General features: G+C 44.8%; 1 protein-coding gene across 1 annotated transcript in view; it reads right to left on the bottom strand.

Annotated features, from left to right (window-relative positions):
* LOC147669005 (leukocyte immunoglobulin-like receptor subfamily B member 3) overlaps positions 1–23,550 on the bottom strand; it is a gene marked incomplete at its 3' end in the record, with an annotated part of 559,849 nt that overhangs the window by 416,426 nt on the left and 119,873 nt on the right. The window lies entirely within an intron of this gene.

Genomic DNA, 23,550 nt, shown 5'->3' with positions numbered 1-23,550 from the left:
AAGATGATCCTCAGAAATCACTGGTAATAATTAATGCTTACTTACCTCCAGATATAAACTATAATCCGGGTATTAAGATGATTTGTTCTTTTATTTCAAATCTTCAGGAATCTATTTCCCCTCCTCATATTTTATTATTAGGTGATCTAAATGGTAAAATATCTAATAGTGCCTTGGAATTATTTAGGAATAAGGTAAAAGAGGACATTCACGATACCTAAAGCCATATTTCCGGAGAATATTAAAACAAATAAAAGGGGGAAATTAATCTTGGAGAGTCTAGCAGAAGCAGACTGTATCATAATCAATGGAAGGCTTCCTTCGGATAGTCCCGCTCATTTTACTCATAAGTTAGGGAAGGGTGGTTAAATCCTAGACTACATGATAGTTGATAGTTCCTTTTTTGGCTTTTTAGAGGATTTTTCTGTACTTGTCACTGATCTTAGTGATCATAATGTTCTTCTCGCAAAATTAAATGCAATCTCACCACAAAGAGATTTATGGAATATTGGAGATGACTTATTGAACCTTAATAATAAAAAAAGGAAATGTTATTGGAATTCAGGGTCTATTAGAAGTTTGTCAAATATATTTGAACACATAGCAAAGAACATAATCCATTGGGAAGGTAGAGAACTACTCTGTTTTGTATCCCTTTTACATACTTTAAAATCTAAAGTTCAAAAGCCTCCACTTGGAAAGATAATTCCTAAAATCCCTTTTGATCTACGTCGTTTAAATACAGAAATAAATAAACTAGTTAGGGCCCAGTATCTTTCCTTTATACCTGAACGTAGTAGAAGAATATCCCTTTTGAAAAGAAGGAGAAAAAGGATAAAGGCGAGATTAAAACAGAAGAAAGAAGATGCCCTCTGGATCAAACTTCGCGAGGCATCTAAATGTGGGCAGGCCAAGACCTTTTGCTCATTAATTGGAGAAGGATGTGGGGTAAGATCTAGACCCTCTCCGATATCTATTAACGAGCAGACATGGGTTGATTTTATGCAGCAACTATATAGCAGTAATGGTGAGAAGTTTGGCCCTGGTAAGCTGCAGGAGGATTCATTTCCATACGATCCTCCTTCTGAACTGGAAATAGTTGCTGCAATAAAAGCTTTACGCACTTCTGGAGCATTAGGCCCAGATGAAATTCCGATTTCAGTGTTAAAATCATACAGTATGCTGTGGGGGGAAATTTTATACCCAGTCTTAAAAACTTGCTTTATTAATGGCACTGTCCCGTATTCCTGGAAGGGGAGTTTATTAATCCCTCTCTATAAAAAGGGGGCTAGAAACTTACCCCAAAACTATAGACAAATAGCCCTCTTAGATGCCATAGGCAAAGTTTTTGCTAAATGTTTATTGAACTCTTTAAATGACTGGGTTTCAGCGTCTGCAATACTTCCGCTAGAACAAACTGGCTTTAGGAAACAACATGGTACCCTGGACAATCTTACTGCCCTTCAAATCCTGGTGGAAAAAAATGTTACAGTTCGTAGAGGGGGTGTATATGGGGCCTTTATTGACTTCTCTATGGCTTTTGATAAGGTAGATAGATCCTTGCTGTGGAGTAAGTTAACTAAACTAGAAATGCCCCCTAGTCTATTGAAGTTAGTCATTGCACTACACACAGACACTTGGTGTAGAGTTTTAATGGGTGGTGAGAGAGGACTGTCCCGGGTTATACCCACTAATAATGGACTAAAACAGGGCTGCCTATTGGCTCCCCTGTTGTTCTCCCTATATATTGCTGACCTCCCTAAGGCTATATTATCATCTAGTAACGGAATTGCACCTATTTTGGGGAGAACTCCAATAGCGTGCTTAATGTACGCTGATGACATTTTAATGCTGGACCTCACCCCAAAAGGTTTGAATGACCGTTTACAAGCTCTGTCCTCCTATGCTGAGGCTCACTTCTTGAAAATAAATATTTCAAAGAGTAAAATTATGTGCTTCCATGGAAGGAGAAAACCCAAATATGAAAATTATTATTGGTCCATAGGGGGTGAAAGGTTAGAAGTAGTGAAATCATACCCCTTTCTTGGAAAGATTGTCATGAGCAATTTAAGCGAAAAAACCCACATTGAGAACAATAGCAGAAAAGCCCTTGTTCAAGGGAAGAGCCTTATTTCCTTTTACAAATCAACAGGTAGAAGGCATTTTTCCACACTGCTCGAGGTCTACCGAGCAAATATCCCCGCATCCCTAATCTATGGACTAGAAATAGTGGATATGGTATGTTGGAAATTTTTGGATTCTACCGAAGGAAAAATATTACGTAACTTAGCTTCTGTAAATACTGCAACTTCTACGTCTTCGTTAAGACGAGAATTTGGTCTGCGCAGCTCTCGGGCCCAGGCAGCTGCTAGTGTGGTACGTTGGGTTTTCAATATTGCTGGAGGAACGCCTGGTACCTTGAGATATTTAATAAGAAGTGAGCTGTTGGGTTCCTTTAATGCTTATTCCTCTATTGTAAGGAATTTCCAACAGGCTGTTACCTTACTACAGCTAGATGAACAAAACCTATTTTTACAAACTGTTGCCCAACTAAGGTTATCCTTAAAATCTGCCTCTTGGGAGTTGAGCTTTAGAGTTGATAGTGGGTCAAGTAAAACTGCGAGCAGAATGTTCCCCATTGGTAAATTCTGTGAAATAAAAAACCCCCAACCATACATATGTTGGAACGTCCACCATGGAGTTAGGCGATTTATCCTTTTGTTAAGGTATAACTTACTTCCTCTGAACTGTCTTCTGTCCAAATGGCATGGTGGTTCAGATATTTGTAATTTCTGTAATTGTAATTCCCAGGATTTGTACCATGTTGTCTTTGTTTGTCCGGCTCTTATGGCATTTAGACGCAAATGGTTGAGACCTATGTGCCTCCAATTGGGTATTTCCACTGCTTATGATTTTATTGAAGCAATGCTTAATCCTCCAAACGAAATGTTTTGTTTTAAATTGTTTAACTTTTTTAAATGTTTTTTAACATTATATTGATAACTGAATATTCTGTAAAACTTCTTTCTTGTATTCTCATGAAATTTGTTGTTTATTCTTTATTGAATTTTTATGTGGACCTCAATTGAGTTCCGTTATCATAAATAAACAAATGTGAAATTTGGTGAAAAGAAGAATCTGAGTAACAAATGATGACACAGACTGCATTATGGAAGGTGCACTCACTATGGAAATTGCCATGGATCAAAAGAATGGACAGAGATGAAGCAGATATAATAGCATTAGCCATGGGGGAAACTAGGAGCGTTTGGGATGAGGTGAGCACCCCAAAATGTAGCCGCAATTTGGAGCCTTTTATGGTGTTATTTTGGGAACCCATATTTTCACACTATCTTCTTTTGTGGAATTGGAAAAAAGCGGCCTTGAAGGAACACCTGGTGTATGCACCCTTTGTGGATGAGTGCCTCACCCATTATGTTGTGAGCCACGGTGTGCAATGCAATAGGTCTTGCATTTACGCGATCTTGGGCTATTGGCAATGTTAATGACAATGCCTTTTATTTATGTTTTGGTTTTTAAAACATAAATAAAAGGCATTTTTATTTGCAATGCCAAGACCTTAAACTATCTGAAATGCGAGACCTATTGAATTGAAAATGCTTGTTTCATTTAGTTACAGCACTCCCTAAGAGTGCATTTGCTTGCAGACAAGCTCCCTCCAATCCTTCAATGCCAAACCGGCAGCAAGAGTAGTGACAACAATGGAACTGGCAGTGACGCTTTTGGCAGCGATAGTGTAGTAGCAGCGGTGCCTGCATGCTAGCAGCTGTACTGCTGAGAGAGATCGTAAGGGCAGTAGAACAGTCAAAGATGCTTTTGGAAGCAAGAGTAGGGACAGAGTTGATTGAAGCGCTGGCGGCGATGCTGATGGCAGTGTTGGGGATGACTCTGGTGCTAGTAATGACACTGACATCCATCGCAATATTGAAAACACGTCATAACTATCCGTGAATATTATAGATGTAAACACATTTAGAATTTTGGAGGAATGGCCATGCACTGTCAGTGACCTGGTCAAAGAGGGTATGAAACAGGACCATATATTCAAAGCTGTTCCTAACAGGGGCCCCATAAATATGTTTTGGCCCAGGCCCCCAAAATACTCAAGATGTCCCAGTTTGCCCACTCCTTTAAAACAATCCCTCTGAACACAGAATTCTCACAGGATGGCCCGCGACTGTAAATGTCCAGGTGACACACAGTCATCTGGCAAACTTAATGGTGTTGCTGGCCCAGCCTCCTGGTTTCCAGGCTGCCAAATATCAGCATCGAAGCGCAACTAGCCACCCCAACTCCACTTTAACCACAAGCATCATCAAAACCCGTGTGTGCCCAGTCACCAGTGCGTTCTTTGTACCGACATCACCATCCACCTCTGCTATACACTGCCATGGGCAACGCAGGCTGTTCCGCAACTCCCCCACCCACAACCATCAGCACGTGAATGGGGTCAACATCATCGCCCATCCAGGTGCCCGACTCTCCCCTGACTGAGCCTCCTCTGGCCTGGCTCCTCGTCTCACCGCCCCTCCGGGTCAGTCCCGGCCTGTACCTGAGCTCCTTGTCCTGCCGATTGAGGTTCTGTTTCTTGCAGAGCTGCCACACCTTGGGCAGGTCCCCGTCGTAGGCAGCGTGGTGCAGCTTGCTGAGGTCGCGGTCGCACAGTTTGTAGCCGCCTGCGGAGTCAGGCTGACGGTCTCAGAGGCGCTTGGGGATGCGCCCCTCCTCCTCTTCCTGAAGTTTAAGATCTTCTTCATGGGGGCGGCTGTCCCGGCGAGTCCAAGGAGCTCACGTAGGCGGAGGCTGCTGGAAGGAGGGCAGCCTAGGGGGCTAGCTCGGATCAGAGTCTCCGCAGACACGCATCGGCGCTGCGGTCCACTCTGGAGCGCAAGTGGTCGGCCACGATCGCCGCTGAGAGCAGCTGGCTCGCAGTATCAGGTGGTTCCGAGTGTGCCCTGCATGGAGTCACGGTTGGTGGGCACAGCTGCGGGGTGTTATAGGAGCACAACTGCCCCTGCCGCGGCCCGGTTGCGACGGCAACGGTATCCTGGCACACTGCGCACATTCGTCGGCGCATCTACATTTTGTCAAACTCAAGCGGCACTTATGTTTACAAATGAGTAGCGTCTGCTTGTGCCTGTGCGCCGGTTAGTGGGAATCAAGCTGCGCATGCGCTGCAACGAAAAAGGAGTGCTAATTAACCAACCAATCCCACACTAAACAAGCCTTTAAAATGCAATGAGACTCGTATTTTTCGCGAGCCATACTGAATTTTAAACGGAAATGTGAGGGTAAAAAAAAGCACAAACAGGTGGGGGTTAGGGGGTGCTGCTGGCCTAAGAAGTCACGGACTGCGGGAGGGAAAGGGAGGAGGTAGGGAAACAAAACAGTTGTAAAGGTAATAGGGCCGATAGCTGTGGAAGGACAATAATGACGACATGGCCGTCAGGAGGTGGGCTTAAGTTTACAAAAACCAATCAGCATGCACTATTTACGATTGTGGCCAATCACAAAGCTAGGCGGAAAGTGGGCGGAGCTTCCCCCACTATTGTGTATACAGCATCCCTTTAATGAAAGAGCGCATGCGCTGCCTAGTCCGAGATCTAAAACGTGCTGTTTGTATCTCCTTGCATACAGATAATTTCAAAGATTTTGACTAGAATTTAGAGAGTATTTAACAACAAGGGGTGGTGATGGACAGAGTTTCTGAATTAAGCAGAATACTCTCACCCAGTCAAGAGATCAGGGCTAGATCCAACACCGTTTATTAGCTCACTGCACCATCCCAGCTCAGAACCTGGCTATATGCAAATTAGTCTGTTCCTGTCCCAGTGCATGATGGGAACAGGGCAAACCAAACTACCAAGCCAATTCTTACACTAGGAAGAAAACAAGCTTCCGGGGACCGGTTTCTGGCATTTCAGCCGTTGTCGGCCCGGCTTGCTTGAATCCTGATGGTGCAATGAGCAAGGGACTCACATCTGAGTATACCCTTCCACGCTTATGGTGGACAAAATATTTAACAACAAGGGGTGTGATGGACAGAGTTTCTGAATTAAGCAGAATACTCTCACCCAGTCAAGAGATCATGGCTAGATCCAACAACGTTTTTTAGCTCACTGCACCATCCCACCTGGCTATATCCAAATTAGTCTGTTCCTGTCCCAGTGCATGATGGGAACAGGGCAAACCAAACTACCAAGCCAATTCTTACACTGGGAAGGAAACAAGCTTCCGGGGACCGGTTTCTGGCATTTCAGCCGTCGTCGGCCCAGCTTGCTTGAATCCTGATGGTGCAATGAGCAAGGGACTCACATCTGAGTATACCCTTCCACGCTTATGGTGGACAAAATATTTAACAACAAGGGGTGGTGATGGACAGAGTTTCTGAATTAAGCAGAAAACTCTCACCCAGTCAAGAGATCAGGGCTAGATCCAACACCGTTTTTTAGCTCACTGCACCATCCCAGCTCAGAACCTGGCTATATGCAAATTAGTCTGTTCCTGTCCCAGTGCATGATGGGAACAGAGCAAACCAAACTACCAAGCCAATTCTTACACTGGGAAGGAAACAAGCTTCCGGGGACCGGTTTCGGGCATTTCAGCTGTCGTCGGCCCGGCTTGCTTGAATCCTGATGGTGCAATGAGCAAGTGACTCACATCTGAGTATACCCTTCCACGCTTATGGTGGACAAAATATTTAACAACAATGGGTGGTGATGGACAGAGTTTCTGAATTAAGCAGAATACTCTCACCCAGTCAAGCGATCAGGGCTAGATCCAACACCGTTTTTTAGCTCACTGCACCATCCCAGCTCAGAAGCCAGAAACCGGTCTCCGGAAGCTTGTCTCCTTTCCGGTGAAGAATTGGCTTGGTAGTTTGGTCTGCCCTGTTCCCATGATGCACTGGGCCAGGGACAGACTAATTTGCATATAGCCGGGTTCTGAGCTAGGATGGTGCAGTGAGCTAAATAACGGTGATGGAACAAGCCCTGATCTTTGGACTGGGTAAGAGTGGTCTGCTTAATTCAGACACTCTGTTCATCACCACCCCCCTTTTTTTAATCATTTTTGGCCACCATAGGTATGGCAGGGTATACTCAGACATGAGTCCCTTGCTCACTGCACCATCAGGATTCAAGCAAGCCGGGCCGACGACGGCTGAAATGCCAGAAACCGGTCCCCGGAAGCTTGTCTCCTTTCCGGTGAAGAATTGGCTTGGTAGTTTGGTCTGCCCTGTTCCCATGATGCACTGGGCCAGGGACAGACTAATTTGCATATAGCCAGGTTCTGAGCTGGGATGGTGCAGTGAGCTAAATAATGGTGATGGATCAAGCCCTGATCTTTGGACTGGGTAAGAGTGGTCTGCTTAATTCAGACACTCTGTTCATCACCACCCCCCTTTTTTGAATCATAGAATTTAGAGAGAGCAGATGATAATTTTGGTGATTCTGTTCTGGCCATAGAGATCATGATTTTAGTTCCAAAACATGTCACCTTTCCCTCTTAGGCTGGGCAACGTTTCTGATCAGTTGAGAATTACTTTTCTGTTTGGAAATTGAGAGGAGAGGCTTGCAATCGAAATAGCCCCCCCCCCCATTGAGCTTCCAAAAGTTATGAACACCTTCTACCATACTTCACTGGAAATTATTCCATATATGGTCTGCTGTTCATAATGTTTTTCCATGAATTTTGGGACCTTCAAACTATTCTTCAGTTCTTTTGGGATTGATTTCTTTTTTTCTCATAAAATCCCAGCAGTATATCGAGTGGTGCTGGTGTGATGGCTTTTGGTCTGGCATTTCTGCAAGTATCCTATTGGTCAGCCCAGAGTCTATCTGTGCTAGCTCATTCAGGTTTTGAATTGAGTCTTACCTGGGCTTTTATGCAACCCCTAGTTTGGTGTAATCATTGGACCCTTACTAATACTTGGGCTTCTATTATATTAGTCAGTTATAAAATGGTAGGCAAATTTGTGCTTGTTTTTCACTGAAGCATTGTTTATCTGAAAAGCTTATGCACTTTACATATTCTAGCCATTCCATGTGCAAAGGAGCTGCCATATTAATGAAGTTCTGGCAAATTTCTCTTGTAGCTAATAATATCCTATAAAACAGCAATTTTATTTTGTTCAATGATAATTTCATTCTTTCTTTTTCGTCTTTTCTTGGTACCCAAAGATGATAAGGGTGTAGCTTACCTCTATTTTCTGTGCAAAAATGTCTGTTACTGTCTTACACACATTCCCATTATATAGCTGCACCACTGGAAAGTTAACAAACATATGTATATCATCTACATCCCTGATCCAAAATCAAGGACATCTGTTATCGGTCTGTTTCTTGATGCTCGCTAATGGGAATCCAATGCTGGACCCTGTCGCAAGCAAAGGGTGGTTCTTTCTTAATAGAGCAGATTTTACTGTAGCATATGGAGGGTTAAAGGATACATGCCATAAGTCTTCTTGCTCCCACTTAGGAAATACATCATTCCATACACACATTGGTGATTTCTAGTCTTCCTCTGCTGCTTCCAGTAGTTCCAGAATCACTTTGCAGTTGCCGCTTCCTATTTGCAATGTCTTGGAGGTCTAATTTCATTTCACTTGTTTCCATGTTGACATCCTAATGTGCATGAATCCATTCAAACAGCTGGTAATATTTATATCATTACATTTTAGACTCTTGTTTTCTTCATCAAGCAGTTCCACGACATTAGCTCGTCGCCTTCCAACAAATGTCCCCATTTATGAATACCTACTTGCTTTAAAGGCAAAATTAGTCCTGTGTGCCCTGAGAGTGCGAAATTGGTGCTAACTTACTCAAAAGTGTGCACTAATGTAATTCCAAAGTTTGGCAGCAGCTTGTAACACCTTCAGGCACTAATTCTCAAAATATTTATGTGTTCCAAACTTGTATAAAAAGGCACTTCCCCATACAGAGTCTCTCGTCAATTATTGATTGATTAGACTGCTCTATCATCATTTTACAGTTTTTGAACTGAAACGCACAGCAGTAATGTTGCAGATCGGGTACTATTAACATTCCTTTGTCTCTTCTCCATATGAGGATTTCCCAGGAGATTCTGATTAATTTGTATGCATATATAGAGGTTTAAAACTTCCCCTGTCATTTCTAAATTAGTTTATTATCAATACTTACAAGAATATTGTTGCACAAGCAATTATTTTTGGGCAGAATACAATCAAAAGCCTGGGAATCTGGCTGGACAGGGGACTTACCCTCAACCCCAATCAGTCAAACTCTCTGCCACCTGCTTTGGTTTACTCAGGCTCATCCGAAAAGTCCTTCCCCTCCTCCCATTCAAGGCAAGACAGATTATGATTCAGGGTTTGATCCTTTCCCGGCTGGACTTTGGAAATGCCCTCTACTTGGGAGCTCCCCAAACCACCCTAAACAAGCTCCAGGTGATCCAGAATTGTGCCGCACGAACCCTTCTCCGTATTCCCCGCCACCTCCCTTTAAAATCTGAACTAAGAGACCTTCACTGACTTCCCATCAGGAAGAGAATCGAATTTAAGAGCATGTGCATTGTCCACCGCGCATTCTTGGGAAGGGGGGCCATCATCAATCACTCTCTGATCACCCCTACATCCCAAACAGGCAGCTTAGGTCCGCCCATGCCTTCCGAGTCTTAACACCTAGGATTCGGAGGGCCAGGTGCGGGGGTCGAACGTTCTCCTTCAACTCAGCAGGACTGTGGAACTCCCTTCCCCTTCCTCTTCGATCAGAGCCTAATCCTTTCGAAAAAAATTAAAATCCCTACTATTCAGTAAATAAAGTTAGCTCTCATCCTTCAATCACACACGTTCAGTCCACAGGGCTAGGACGCCTCAGGGTAGCTATCGCGCTCTATAAAAACTAATTCCATCCCATTCCAGAACTATCATTTTGATGAGACTTACCCTTCAATAAATGATCAGAGGTAAGTTTTGCCACATATTCATTACCTGGTCTATTTCTGTAAAATCACTATGTTGAGAATAACCTCTGATTGGTTTTCAGCTCATGTGCCACCCTTATTTCTAAATATCTCAACTCCGACTTTACTGGTCTTCTTATCCAAGTGGAATTCCATACCATATTTTCAGTATTTGCACTGTTTACCCAGTACTCTGACAACTGACCAACATTGTGCATTATTCATTGTATATGGGGAGAGATTTTACGTCGTCTTCTGTGGATACCATCAAATCACTTGCATATAAAGCGATTATAGATGAAGGGCACTATATCTATAAAATAACATATTTGTGAAGCGCATGTTCACCCAAAAGGATATCTTGGTGCTGAATAACAGCTGTATATTGTTACCCAACTCAATGGTGCTCATTTTATCGAGCACAGAAAGATAAAAGGCTAAGTGGACACTCCGCGATTTGAACCTGTGGCCATAAGGTAGAACACTGGCTCCTAAAGTAAATGCATTAATCCACTAGGCCACCAGACTATATCTCCTCTAAGCTGCTGCACTAAAGTCTGTGGGGAAGATTTACAATCCCCATGCAACACTTTTGTGACTCAGCAACAGTGTAAAAAATGCGGTCAATTTACGTGACACATCTAGGTAGATGCGTCATGTTATAAAGCTCTGCGTCACATTATACCTGCGACGGCTATAATAAATGCGGGGTGGGCGTTCCCACGCAAAAAGCCATGTAGAACTCACGCAGTGAAATCTACAAGATTTCACTGCGTCACTCTAAGCCTTCACTGTGTCAAAATCCCTTTGCCTGCTCAGACCAGTCGTACAGAATGACGCAGGGCTTTTTGAATGGGTATCCATCTGTTGTGGCGCATTGCTGGCATTGCGTCATTTTCATGAGCATCTCCAGCAATGCATCACTTTTGTGCCAACAGATGCGTCAGAATTCCTGTTGCATCTGTTAATCTGTGCCCCATGGAGCACTGTATTGTAAATACAGCGTATCCATAGTGCTACGAGGACATTTGGCGCTGACGCAAGGAAACTGACGCATCTATGCAGATGCGTCAGTTCCTTATCAATCTGCCCTTCAATATACAAATCAAAAAACTGGGGTGGGAGTGCACCTGTTTAACTGATAGTCAGCTGAGGGGTCAAATTTCTATTCACCACCACCCTTGCTGCAGGGTACATTCGATCCAGCCGAGGCCCGTAGAGGGAGTGCCGGTGGGGCAGAAAGGTGAGGCGGGGGAAGGGCAGGGTGGGGGGTGATAAAAACCGGAATATGGATGATTGCAGGTAAGTAAACAATTTAATAAATAAAACGAATTTCGTAGCGCGCCCTGCATTGCAAAATGTGATGCAGGGCGCACTATGAAATTAGTTTTATTAAGCCCAATTATGAGTTTGGTGGAATGGGACCGCTGCCGCTTTTTCGGTAGTCTTCCCACCCGCTGCTTTGGCAGTCCAGCTAACCGATTACAAAACTGGCGGGAACTCAGCTACAAGACCACCAATGGACAGCCGCCATCGCCGAGTCTCCTGCTACTGTGTCAATTGCGGGAGAGCAAGAGGTGGGTCTTGGAGGGCGTCTTGCCAAGCTCCCCACCATCCAGATTACGATCATCCCTTCCTTCGATCTATCCATGGTGGGGACACCGACATGCACGACTTGGCGAAAAGGTAGGAAAAAAGGTAAAAATTCAATTTTTTTCGGGATCCTACTTCAGAATCGACATTGGACGCTATTGTCTAGATCATTCCTGTGCTGCTGCCCACAGGCCATGATGCTCTTATTGTGCCACTCACTTAAGCAGCCTCTTAAGCATGTCCCAGGCCTGCCATTGTCATTGCATGCATAATCAATTGCAGGTTGCTACCTAAGCACGCAGAGGATATATGGCTTATACTTTCAGAAAGTGCCTGGGATGTCATGTTCTTGACAGAAACTTGGTTGAAAGAGGGTATTTTATCAGTAGTTGCCTTGGCTATCCCGCAAGGTTTTACAATTTGTTGTGCAAACAGGGAGGGAGGAAAAAGAGGAGGGGGGTTAGCCATTATTTTAAAAGACTCATGGGAAATTGCCTAGTCAGCGCTACATAATATGGATGTGATAGAAGGGCTAAACCTCTGTATTAAGATCAGTCCTACAACCTTTTTCTCAGGACTTCTAGTCTATAGTGCGCCTTCTACAATCCCTTATCTTTTTAACTATATTGCCCGGAAATCGTTGCTGTATTCCAATTTTACAGCATTAGGGTATTTTAACCCACATGTGAATGACCCAAGCTGCATGCAGGCAGCACAGCTGGTCTCGTCCCTCAGCGGAGCCAATTTGACTCTGCACATTAGCCTTCCCACGCATAAGGCAGGGCACACCCTAGACCTCTTTTCGAAGATCCCGTCTCTGATATCTGAGCCCCCAGACCAATTGGTTTATACTGACCGTTGTTTAATTCCATTTTCATTTAGTTTGGAAAAACTTAGCCAGTTCAGGGAACCTCAATATTTTCTAAAAAGAAACTCAAGAAGCTGAGAGCTGAGTCTCTAGGCCCAGTTCTGCAGGCTAGTCAACCTGCACTATTAAATGATCCCAATGCTGATAATCTTGCCTTAAATAAGTGGATTTCCGCTGCAGTGGAGTCCACTGCCCCAGCTAGAGTCACCAAAACCCTGAGGAAAACCCCCTTCGGCCCTTGGTTTACAGAGACCCTTAGGCTAAATAAAAGTAGATGCAAGCGGCTGGAACGCCAGTGGAGGGTGGATTACAGTGTCGTAGCTAAGCTGGCATACACGAAAGCACTAAAAGAGCTCCATAAACTGATTAGAGAGGCAAGCAGGGCAGTTCCTAGGTGTTTTGCCACCCTAGGCAAGAATTGAAAAATGCCGCCACCTCCCTTTTACTACCATCACTCTATCCCCCTGTCATCCAGGTGCTGGGGAATAGAGGCCTGCTTTGGTGCCTCTCTATCTAGTCTAGACTGTCAAATCCGTATTAAAGTAAGTAATCTGTGTCAATTGTTGCGGCTATGTAAGTGTTATTGACCTGTTCTGAGAGTATTAACTCAGTTATGCTATCATGGGCTTGAGTTGGGAGAACAGTAGGGCTACTGGCCTCTCTATCACCTCCAATGACACCCAACACAGTGTTGCAACTTGGCACTTGGTATCTTCCACTCTCCCCTGTTTCCCCCCTCCCTTCTCCTGCCCACTTGGTATGACCTGTAGCTGTCTCTGGAGGCAGCTTTAGAATGTTGCGAGTTTCGGTCCTGTCAAGCTGGGAGCACCTTTAGTGATTGATACTGAATAAAAGTTGTGGAAATTAATCCACGTGTGGACATTCTTCTCTACATTTGTGGCGACGAGGGAATCGGAGCAGAGCCAGGGTCAGTGGGGTGCTCTCCCCTGGAATAAGTTAAGCTTGGACATGGATAACTTGATGAAGAATTGAGTAAATGAGCTGCGTCGGGCGTTCTTGTGTGAAAAAGAAACAGACGAGGAGTAAGTCCCGAGTGGATGAATTTTAAACTAAGCAAAAGTTCATCAGGTGAGCAGCTGAAGCTAATGAGGAAGGCTGAGCGGAGCGGGAGACGAAATTGCAGTTAATTGTTCCCACCGCGTATTGAAGTGATATTAAAAGCCTTGGTGAAGAAGTTGAGAAATGTGCTCTGTAGGAGAAGATCCGTGAAATTAGCAGCAGAAGCATATGGAGAGATGATCTACATCGGGCGTTCTTATGAAAAGTGAGTTTGTGAGGAGAAGTAAGACCTGAGTTGAAGAGCTTTGACAGAGATGAAAGCTCGTGTGGTGAGCAGTTGTAACTGATGAAGAAAAGTAAACCAGTTAAAGAAGGGGAAAAGAAAACAAGACGGATTGAAGCGGGCGAAAAATAAAGCAGCGTGAGGTGAGAAGGGAGCTGACCCCAATTGATCTTCTAGTAAGAGGTTGAACTTTTACAGTCACCTCCTCCCTGCGCATCAGCCCTTGATATATCCCCCAAGGGTGGTGGAGAACGATAATCGGGTGTCGGGCCGGGCACCGTGAATTCCTATCACCCACTCAAAGTAAAGCTTTAGGTATCAGCGCGCTGGTGCAAAGCCGTGTGTCATTTCGGGCACAGGGAAGGCGCGTAAGCTGAGCTCGAAGGCGAGGACGGCTCCTGAAAGGAATCAAAGAAAAAAAAAACAGTAAAGGATACGCGCTGCGCTCTGCGCTTTGAGGAACACGAAACTGATGGCGCGTAGGCGAAAGTAAAGATTGACTCTCTGTCAGGTCTCCGGCGTTAGGCGGCGTGTTTGCCTTGAGGTCGTCTTTCATCGAGCAACACACAGCCTGACACCATTCTCGCTCCAGAGCTAGATAAAGAGAGCAATGGACTTACTGTGAGGAGAAGTTCTCTAATCTGATCCGAGTTGTGAGTTTTGAAGGAGGCGGAAGTCCGTAAAGTGAGCAGCTGGAATCCATTAAGAGAGCTTAGCGGATGAGGAACGGAAGTATTATAAAATCGTTCTCACCGCCTTGTGAAGTTAACCTCATGAGCATAGGAGGAAAGGAAGGTAATTTAACCCCGGTAAAAGTGAAAGACCTTACCTGAGGTGAGAATCCCTGCCTGTCAGCACGTCGCTATTCTCCCTGGCAGTGCGTCACCACAATGCAGCGTGAAGCTGATCTGAGTTGAGGAGGAAGAAGCGACTTTGGTAAACACCCCGGAGGGTGCCACAGGCAGAGCCCGAGCAGGCGCAGGTGCGGGGAATTCCTGGGTGTGTGGAAAGAAAAATTAAGGAAAAGGAGATTTGTCATCGTGGGAGGAGGCGTCAAGAAGAGGTGAGAGGCGATAAGTAAAGAAGTGCCAAAGGCAAGCTGTCACACGTCTCCAGCCGCGAGCTGCACTGAGGAGACAGATTGTTCGGCGTTTCACCCAGAGACATATTCAGGCAGAAAACGTCCCAAGTTTAGCAGCTGTTGGCGGCACTATTCCCCCCGATGAAGTTGAGGTACGATATCGTGAAGCGCTTGGCTTTCACAAGAGGAAGATATGTGTTAAGAAAAGAAAGGTCGTAAAGTGAAGTTTAAGTGAATTATTTACAAACGTCCTTGAAGTATAAAATAACGCTGCTTGTTAAGGGATTTACTGAGGAATCGGGGGAGTTCTCGGGGGGTGAAGTGTGAGATAGAAAGATTGCTCAACCGGGCACTGAGACTGTTCCCTGACTCACTGAGGTGTGCACCTAGGAAATTGAGCGTGAGGAGCATCCGAGAGTGGGTTTTATAATAACAATTCTCTTTCTCAGTAGAGTAAAGCCGTGAAGCTTTACAGGCGCCAGTGTCACCCCTACAGCTTGTAAATGGTACAGACGCCACATTGTACTGCCACCCTGTGGGCTATTCTGCCCAATGCACTCTCGTTAACAAACCTGTAGTGGGGAATAAGGAATAAGGTCTGAGACATTTAAAAGACGTGAGGAGTACTAAAAAAAAAAAATTATAAATAAATAAAGGGGTTTACTTATAATCACATGAGCATGTTTGTGGACAGTATTATTCTTTGAGAAAAATTCGGCGAGGCTGAAGGTGGCAGCAGAGCTGGTCTGGGAAGACTGCGTTTCTGTTTCATTTGGAACAGAGGAGGAGGAGGAACCCGCTACACGCAGGCCCGAAGGTGCGATTTTACCGAGCGGGGCTTACCCTATCAGCACATTTCTTTTAACCATCTGGGGCAAAAGAGCACACAACGAGGCGCTCTCGTTCCGACATCTTTTGGCGGGAGGTGAACATTACATCTTCACGGGCTTTCATAGATACAACAGCACGGGCAACATGGAGTGGGGCCAGAAGTACAATTTTCCGCCACCCGTGCCGTTTATGGAGGAGGATGAGCAAAATGTCGCAGAATGGAGTGTGTGGAAAGAGTATTTCGAGAATTACATTTCAATTTTTTTGAGGAAGAGGCAGTATCCTTTGTACCTAAAGGAAAGGCTGAAATATTGCTTTACAGTTTAGGAACTGGGGGACGGAAAAAGTACCGAGAAATGGAAAAGGCATTCATGATAGGAACGATCAGGAATATTTATGAGGACATCTTGAGTGTATTGGATGAATATTATGTACATGTCTCGTTGGAAAAAGTACAAAGCGAAGAAGTGAAAAAGGAAAGGAGGGGTGGCACGAGGAAGTTAATCTAAGTAAAATATACCCGGGGTGTACTATCTGTATAGGCGGAGTGATGACAGATGTGATAACAGATTCAGGTTCCCGTCATAGTATGATGAGCAAGAGGGAATGGAACTGTAAATTAGTTAAAAAATATGGAAACGTATTGAAAGAGGCAAACATATCCCCAAAGTCGTATACAGGGGAGGACATTAGAGTAATAGGATACCAAGTCATGGATTTAATGTACAAGGGAAATCAGTCCAGGAGCACCATATACATAACAGAAAGTGGACCCACCATGCTAGGGTGGAAGGATCAAATGAAACTGAGAATATCACTCAAAGGAAGAAGAAGAGAACAAATGAGGGAGCAGGCACTGAAACAAAGCATGAGTGTAACAAAGGGAGGTGCATCGAAGATCTCTACGCCTCCCCCCAAGGGTGCTGAAGTTTTTGAAGGGGCTGCCAGTATTAAAGTACAAAGGGAAATTACAACTATATGCAACTTGAAAGGAAAACGAGAATCTTACCGATGTATGGTGGATGAGAGAGAAATACGTAAGAAACAAGAGAGTAAAAACAGAGAAGGTTTAGTAGGAGAAGAAGAAGAATTCAAAAGGAAGGGAGAACGCATAAGGGCAACAGAAAATGAGCGGAAAAAGACAAAATGTAAGGGTAATCTATTCAATTGCAAAGAGATGGGGCAAATGACCACGCCATCTGAACTCAAGACTAAAGTGAGGGAGGAGTATGAGGTCAATAGTCAAAAGGAAAGAGAAGTGGTCTCAAGTTTGAAGAGTGAGAAGAAAGGAGAATACCTTCAAAGGCCCTACAGTGGGAAGGTGGAGAGAGAGAGCAAGGAAATGCAAAGAACTATACTAAAAGATTTCCTGCCAAATGTCCAGTCAGGTCTGAAGTGTTCACGCTATGATTATAGGAGCAAGCATAAGTTTCAGGATCCAGAAAACACCTCTGAGTTCTCCAAGGGAAGATGCAGGATGAAACAGGAGGACGGAACTAGGGCAGTAGTGGATCAGGTCGTTCAGCGCGAGCTATTTGAAAAGGAAGTCAAGAGGGTATTGGTTGCTGGTAGTGGCCAAGGGAGGAAGGACAAAAGAGCGCCGAGACCAGTCACCGTTGATGTTACTGCAATAGAGACATAGTGTGCCAGAAGGAGTTGCCGGGCACTGTCCTGGTCCAAGTTTCTGCATAAAGAAGTAATATGAGCGTCACCTCCAGGAACATCCCTCCAGAGGGGGATGGAAGGACTGGTAGGAGTAGTGCAGAACTCTATTTCATTGATGTCTATCAATTAGAATGCATAAGAGCAGGGGGGGTGGCTGAGGACGCGCTATAGGGAGGGGAAGTTCCTGCAACTCCCACTGTGACACCTATCTGCTTACCCCATTGCGTCACTAGCCAGTATATAGCGTGGGACCTAGTGGAACAGGGTCCCCTGCTCCGACCTTGCCCCCCCCCCTTCTCCGCAAGTTCTTTATAGAGGTTGTTAAAAGTTCTCCTTTACAGTTACCTTTATACAGATCTACCCCGTTGGGACAGCCTCTGCAGGCTCTGGGTTTGAGGTGCCTCCCCTTTCCCCTCTTCTCCTTTCCCGGTTTCTTCTCCTTTGTTGTTCCTCTCATCAAGCTCTTTTCCCTCTCTCCCATCTTCCTCTTTTCATTTCCTCTTTGCCTCACTCTTCACCTTTCTCTCCACTTCACCTAACTCGCTCTCCTTGCTGTCCTATGCTTTCTCCCCTTGTCTCCCTAGGGGGGATGATGTGTTGCAACTTGGCACCTGGTATCTTCCACTCTCCCCTGTTTCCCCCCTCCCTTCTCCTGCCCACTTGGTATGACCTGTAGCTGTCTCTGGAGGCAGCTTTAGAATGTTGCGAGTTTCGGTCCTGTCAAGCTGGGAGCACCTTTAGTGATTGATACTGAATAAAAGTTGTGGAAATTAATCCACGTGTGGACATTCTTCACTACACACAGGCAGATACACAGACCCACAATCCCAGAATTCTTCACCCTCTTGCTTCACGTTGAACTAAGAATGCAGGCAGCAAAGAACAGCAGCTACTTCCAGCCATCTTTCCACTCTGATTGGTTGCATTCCTTGTCGGCTGCACGTCTAGTTGGCGACCGGTTACCCATCAGCTTTGCACCATATTTATTTCCAAGCAGTGCAGTCACTCATGTGTGAAGTATTTCGAAATACACTTTTGTTTGACTTAAGAGCCGGAGACGTCAGATGTCCACATCTGCAGAGATAGCGCTATGAATCCCTGACTTATGACGCGTGTGCCACACGCTAGGCACCGAGAAGCTCGCGTCAGCATTATTGTGCAGCACACCGTGCACCACTCATTACCAGAAATAAGACACCAATTGATTACAGAGCCCACAGTGGGATTACCGGCACTTTGCATTAGCGCCGCTGGCTTGACTCTGTAACACTCAGCAGCGTTCCGGGAGCAGCAAGGTTAAACAAATGGACGCTCGACACGACGACGCCCACTCAGTTATCTTAATTTGTCATTAAAGCACTGCATTAAACACACAGAAGACAAGGCTGCGGGCACAAGCCCACTGCACATTGTTCAAGAGCGAACTCCCGTCACAGGAAGAGCCTCACATCTGAGGCGACACAGTTCTAATTATCATTTGTTTCAGTTTATTTTTCATATACAATGTTTGTGTGTTTTTGTTTTATTTTCAGAAAATCGTCAAGTGTTTAACTTCTTTTCTTTCTCACATATTTATACATAGCTTTAATGAAAAAAGTATTACCATTACATTTTGAGGGGAGAGTCCACTTATCTTTTCTCTCCCTGAACTCTGTTTCAAGGTGAAACTTACGATCTAACGAGTACAGCACAAATAAAAGGGGTATGTTTATGTAACAAACGTTCACACATGCATGTTTTTTGCCACCCTCCCCCTTTTCCCGCCCTAGGTGGCTGCCTAGTAGAAACGGCCCTGGAGGCAAGGAGGGACCATGTGGTGAAGCGCATTAATAATACAGACAATTCAAGCAAGGAAATGATTAATGTTGTTAACTCTTTCTTGAAACCAAGGAAACCAGATTTTGAAGTGCAACCCTCCATTTTGCTGTGTGAAAAAATCTCTGACTTCTTCGATAGTAAAATACGGAAGGTCTATAACTCATTCACAGCTGTAACAAAGACTAATTATACAGATGATAATGGGAATAGTAAGCCCGAGCTCTCCCTCTCGGAATTCCTCCCCATTTCTCAGCATGAAGCATTGTTAGGTATTGTGAGATGCAAGTCAGGCTCACCGGAGGATTCATGCCCCCCTAAATTGTGGAAAGAGCTGGTCCACTCTATTATCCAGGTGCTGTCTCACATTTGGAATACATCTCTCTCTTCTGGCACTTTTCCGTACACATGGAAACACGCCACACTCCTCCCCCTCAGAAAAAAGCTGAATGTGGACCCTGGGGTACTAAATAACTACCAACCAATTTCATTGCTACCAGCTCCACCAAAAATGCTGGGAAAAATAGTGCAGCGACAACTGGCTAACTTTGTCAAGAGCCACAACATTTTGCATAACACTCAATCTGGCTTCCGGCCCGGCTTCAGTACCGAGAAAGCTCTATTAGAGGTGGCAGAGTCGGTGAGATTGTCGATGGATTCAGGAGCATCAGCAATGCTGGTACTCCTGGACTTATCTGCAGCATTCAACACGGTGGACCATTCAATTCTGGTTCAGAGACTCCAGGATATTCGTATTGGGGGGTGGCACTGGCCTGGTTGAACTCATTCCTCAAAGATCGCACTCAGAGAGTCACCCTGCAACCCCATCAGTCAGAACCTAAACACCTTTGGTGTAGAGTACCTCAGGGGTCAGCGATTAGCCCGCTTCTTTTTAATATTTATTTGGCCCGCTGATCTCACTTATAGCCAAGTGGGGCGTAAAAGCTATATCTTACGCCGACAATACCCAGTTGGTGTTTTCCTTTAAAGATCAGTCGGAGGACTCCTTCAAGAGTCTTAAGGGCTGTCTGAAAGAACTGCCCTTTTGGATGAACAACAATAAGCTCAAACTCAATGCTGTGAAAATGAAAGTGTTGTTCTTCGGCAAGGCCCTGTAGCCAACAGTGGAATTGTAGTGGACAGCTGTAATGGGTCCTCCACCCATCTCAGCTGGCACTGCAAAAAATCTGATGGTGAAGTGGGAAGCAGATCTCTCCTTCTAAGCCCAAATCCGGCAGGTGTCTGCCTCCTGTTTTAGAAATTTGAGAAGACTGTGGAAATTTCTATTTCTTCAGCCAGAGGATTGCCACAAAACAATAGTCAATGCCACTGTGACATCTAAGCTGGACTATGCAAACGGCCTCTATTTTGGCCTGCCTGTGCACCTAGTTAGAAGCCTGCAGACGGTACAGAATGCGACTGCGAGACTGATCAGATATGTTCCATTTCGTCCCCATATCTTTCCGCATATCAAAGAGCTCCACTGGCTACCGGTGACAAGGAGAATCGAGTTTAAGGCCCTGACATTGGCATTCCGGTCAAGTCATGATAAATGTCCTAGTTAACTGAAACAACGGCTGTGTCGCTATAAGCCAAATCACTAATTTAGATGCAATTCTCAAAATCTGCTCAGTACCCCACGATTTATGAAAGCTCGGTTAGGTGGCAGATCTTTTACGGTGGGTGCTGCCAAACTATGGAACTCTCTACCTACTAATTTTTGCCATATTGAATCAGAGCCAGTATTTAGGAAGGCTGTGGAAACCTGGCTCTTTAGACTGGGCTAGTGTCACCGGTATCTGCTTTCTGGCCATTGCGGCGTGCTGCCTACTGCTAGAGCATCAGGACACCTCTGTTGAGGTAGCTGTTTGCGCTTTATAAATGTGGGTATTATTATTAATATTATTATTTTGACTTGGCTATACAAGCCCCTTGCCAAGCCTTAAACACAACTTAAATTGCATATAAGTTACCCCTACCGTAGGGCCTAGATAGCCATTAGGGCAGAGTGTATTGTAATTAGGAGGTTGGACATGCACTTTTTAGTTTTACATGTCCTGGTAGTGAAAAACCTCTTAATTCATTTTCACTAATATGAGGCCTACCTGTCCCATATGATAACATCGGTTTCCGCCTCATTACATTTAATAAGTGCTAACTTTTGACTGGGAACAGATTTGCATTTCATGTTTGGTACCTTTGAAATTGTAATAAAAATGTTCTATGGTAAAGTCGGGTTTTACGCTGACCGGGGGGGACTCAATTTCCTGGCTACCTTTGCGGCACGTTTGCTGCCAACGCGCTTTGCTGTTTGGTGCCCGGAGGTGCATACATCCTTCCACGGTCTCCTGCAGTGTGGGACAATGCTTATGCTGACCGGGGGTACTCCATTTCCCAGCTACCTTCACGGCATGTTTGCCACCAGGACACTTTGCTGTTCGACGCCAGGAGGCACATAAATCCCTCAGCGGTCTCCGATAGCGCGGGATGCACGCAGGCGTGCCCTGGCCAAGGGCGGGCCTGTCTGCACCCGTACGCGCCCGTTCAAGGCCGGGCTAGTCCACCCCCTTGGTCCTTTAACTATGAGGCCATTTAACAGTTCATCGCCCCGTTCCAGTTTCTACGTGGATATAATCAAAATACAGGCACTACGCTGCTGACAACAGGGTGTGGCCTTTATACGTTTGACTGGAAAACGGTGAGAGGCCAAAGCCATATACTATAAAGTGTCTCTTTCTATCATGGAACCTAGGAGCAAGTCAACGGTGCCCAGGAGAAAGAAGCACCTCCTATGTACCTCCCACGTATTTTTCCTAACTTCGTGGATCTGTTTTAAGAAGGCATCACTGACAATCTTTGATCAGACTTGTCCTAATTATTGTACCTCTTTCTTTTAATGAAATATATATATTTTTAAAGTGAACAATCTTAAAGAGTTGGGTTTTGTATTATATTTGTGTGATTTTATAATATTCGCCTCTTTGCTTTCCAGCACTTTGCACTTTAATCCCAGCATTTTGCACTTTTGAATTTAGCACTTTGTATTGTAACTAAGCGTGTATTGTATTATAGATCAAACCTGCATATATCCCATACTCAGATACCCCCTGGGAAGCCACCATGGTTAAACTCAAGATTAAAAAATCTGTAATTGATAACCCATGCACCACAATTGATTCATTTTTAGTGCGAGCCGTTAGAACAATCACTAATGAAATAGACTGGGCAGAACGCCTTTTATCCTTGGGTCCTCGCATGGTGGTAGGTGGCTAGATAGGTGATAGTAGTGGATTTTTATCAGGAGGGAGCATGCAGTCTGTGGAAGCTGCCCATACTGAGTCCCAAGGGACACCTAGGCCTCCGAAAACATATTAGAATCAGAACAAGAACTGCTCATACAATCTGATTCTCCTCTGACACATCGCCATCCCCGAAGAGAAAGAGAGGGTGTAAGAAAAGACAAACAGTGGTGGGGAATTCTGAAGGTAGAAAGGCCCTATACAGACCCCTATAGATCCTGTATGTAACAGCTTATTCGGCCAAGGTACCACTGCCAACACACAAACAACACTAATTATAGACATAATTTTAACGAAGGTCGAGGAGCTGCTTGGCCAAGTCATGAGAAAATTGATAAATTGTCTATTGAAGTTACCAAGGTCTGCGGCCTATTGAGGGATACTTGCACCACGCCGGGACAAAGATGGATGCAACAAGAGGAGGGCAAGTTGAGAATGCGTCTAAGGTAACTACCCCATTTGATAATGGAATAAACAAAGGGACAGGTAGAGAACCTGCTGGGGGTCGAACCGACATGACAATTACAGAGTATAAAAAATGGAAATAATGAGCCAGTAGATCATAATCCACCAAGACAGCAAGGTCCAATAAACCAACTCCAAGCAGCCCGAGGGGATAGGTTGGACTCAGAACAATCAACTGCTACATAAATTAAGTCAGGTAACAACATGACTCATGAGAGACGAGTAGATGCTTCCATCAACTTGCCTCCTGAATGTTGACCATATGTTGCAGTTTTGGTGAATGTGCCCCCCTGTAGTCAGGACTAATGGGGACCCATGACACCCTAATGAATAGAGTAGTACATTGGCTTTCTGGTGGCAGGAGCTAATCAGATACTCCTGACACAGTTAGGCTAGAAATACCTTGGATATAACACCCCAATTGTTACAATTTGACTTGAACCTCTCGGTTTTCTCTATAGACACCTAAGGCCTACATAACATAGGGAAGATGTTTGAAACCCTCCCCGTATGACATCAGCTTTGTCAATCTACCCCAACCATGATTTACCCATTTAAAATAGATACCAGGCTTTGAGGGCCCTATAAGATAACGATTGACATAAGGGTATTGATCCCCCAGCTCAAAGCCCTATCTTACTGGAGACCGGATAGATGACAAAGGTCC

This window comes from Lissotriton vulgaris, unplaced genomic scaffold (assembly GCF_964263255.1).
Source record: "Lissotriton vulgaris unplaced genomic scaffold, aLisVul1.2 SCAFFOLD_1419, whole genome shotgun sequence".
NCBI lineage: Eukaryota > Metazoa > Chordata > Amphibia > Caudata > Salamandridae > Lissotriton > Lissotriton vulgaris.
The sequence above is the reverse complement of the archived record's forward strand: the minus strand, read 5'-3'. Positions and strand labels throughout refer to the sequence as shown.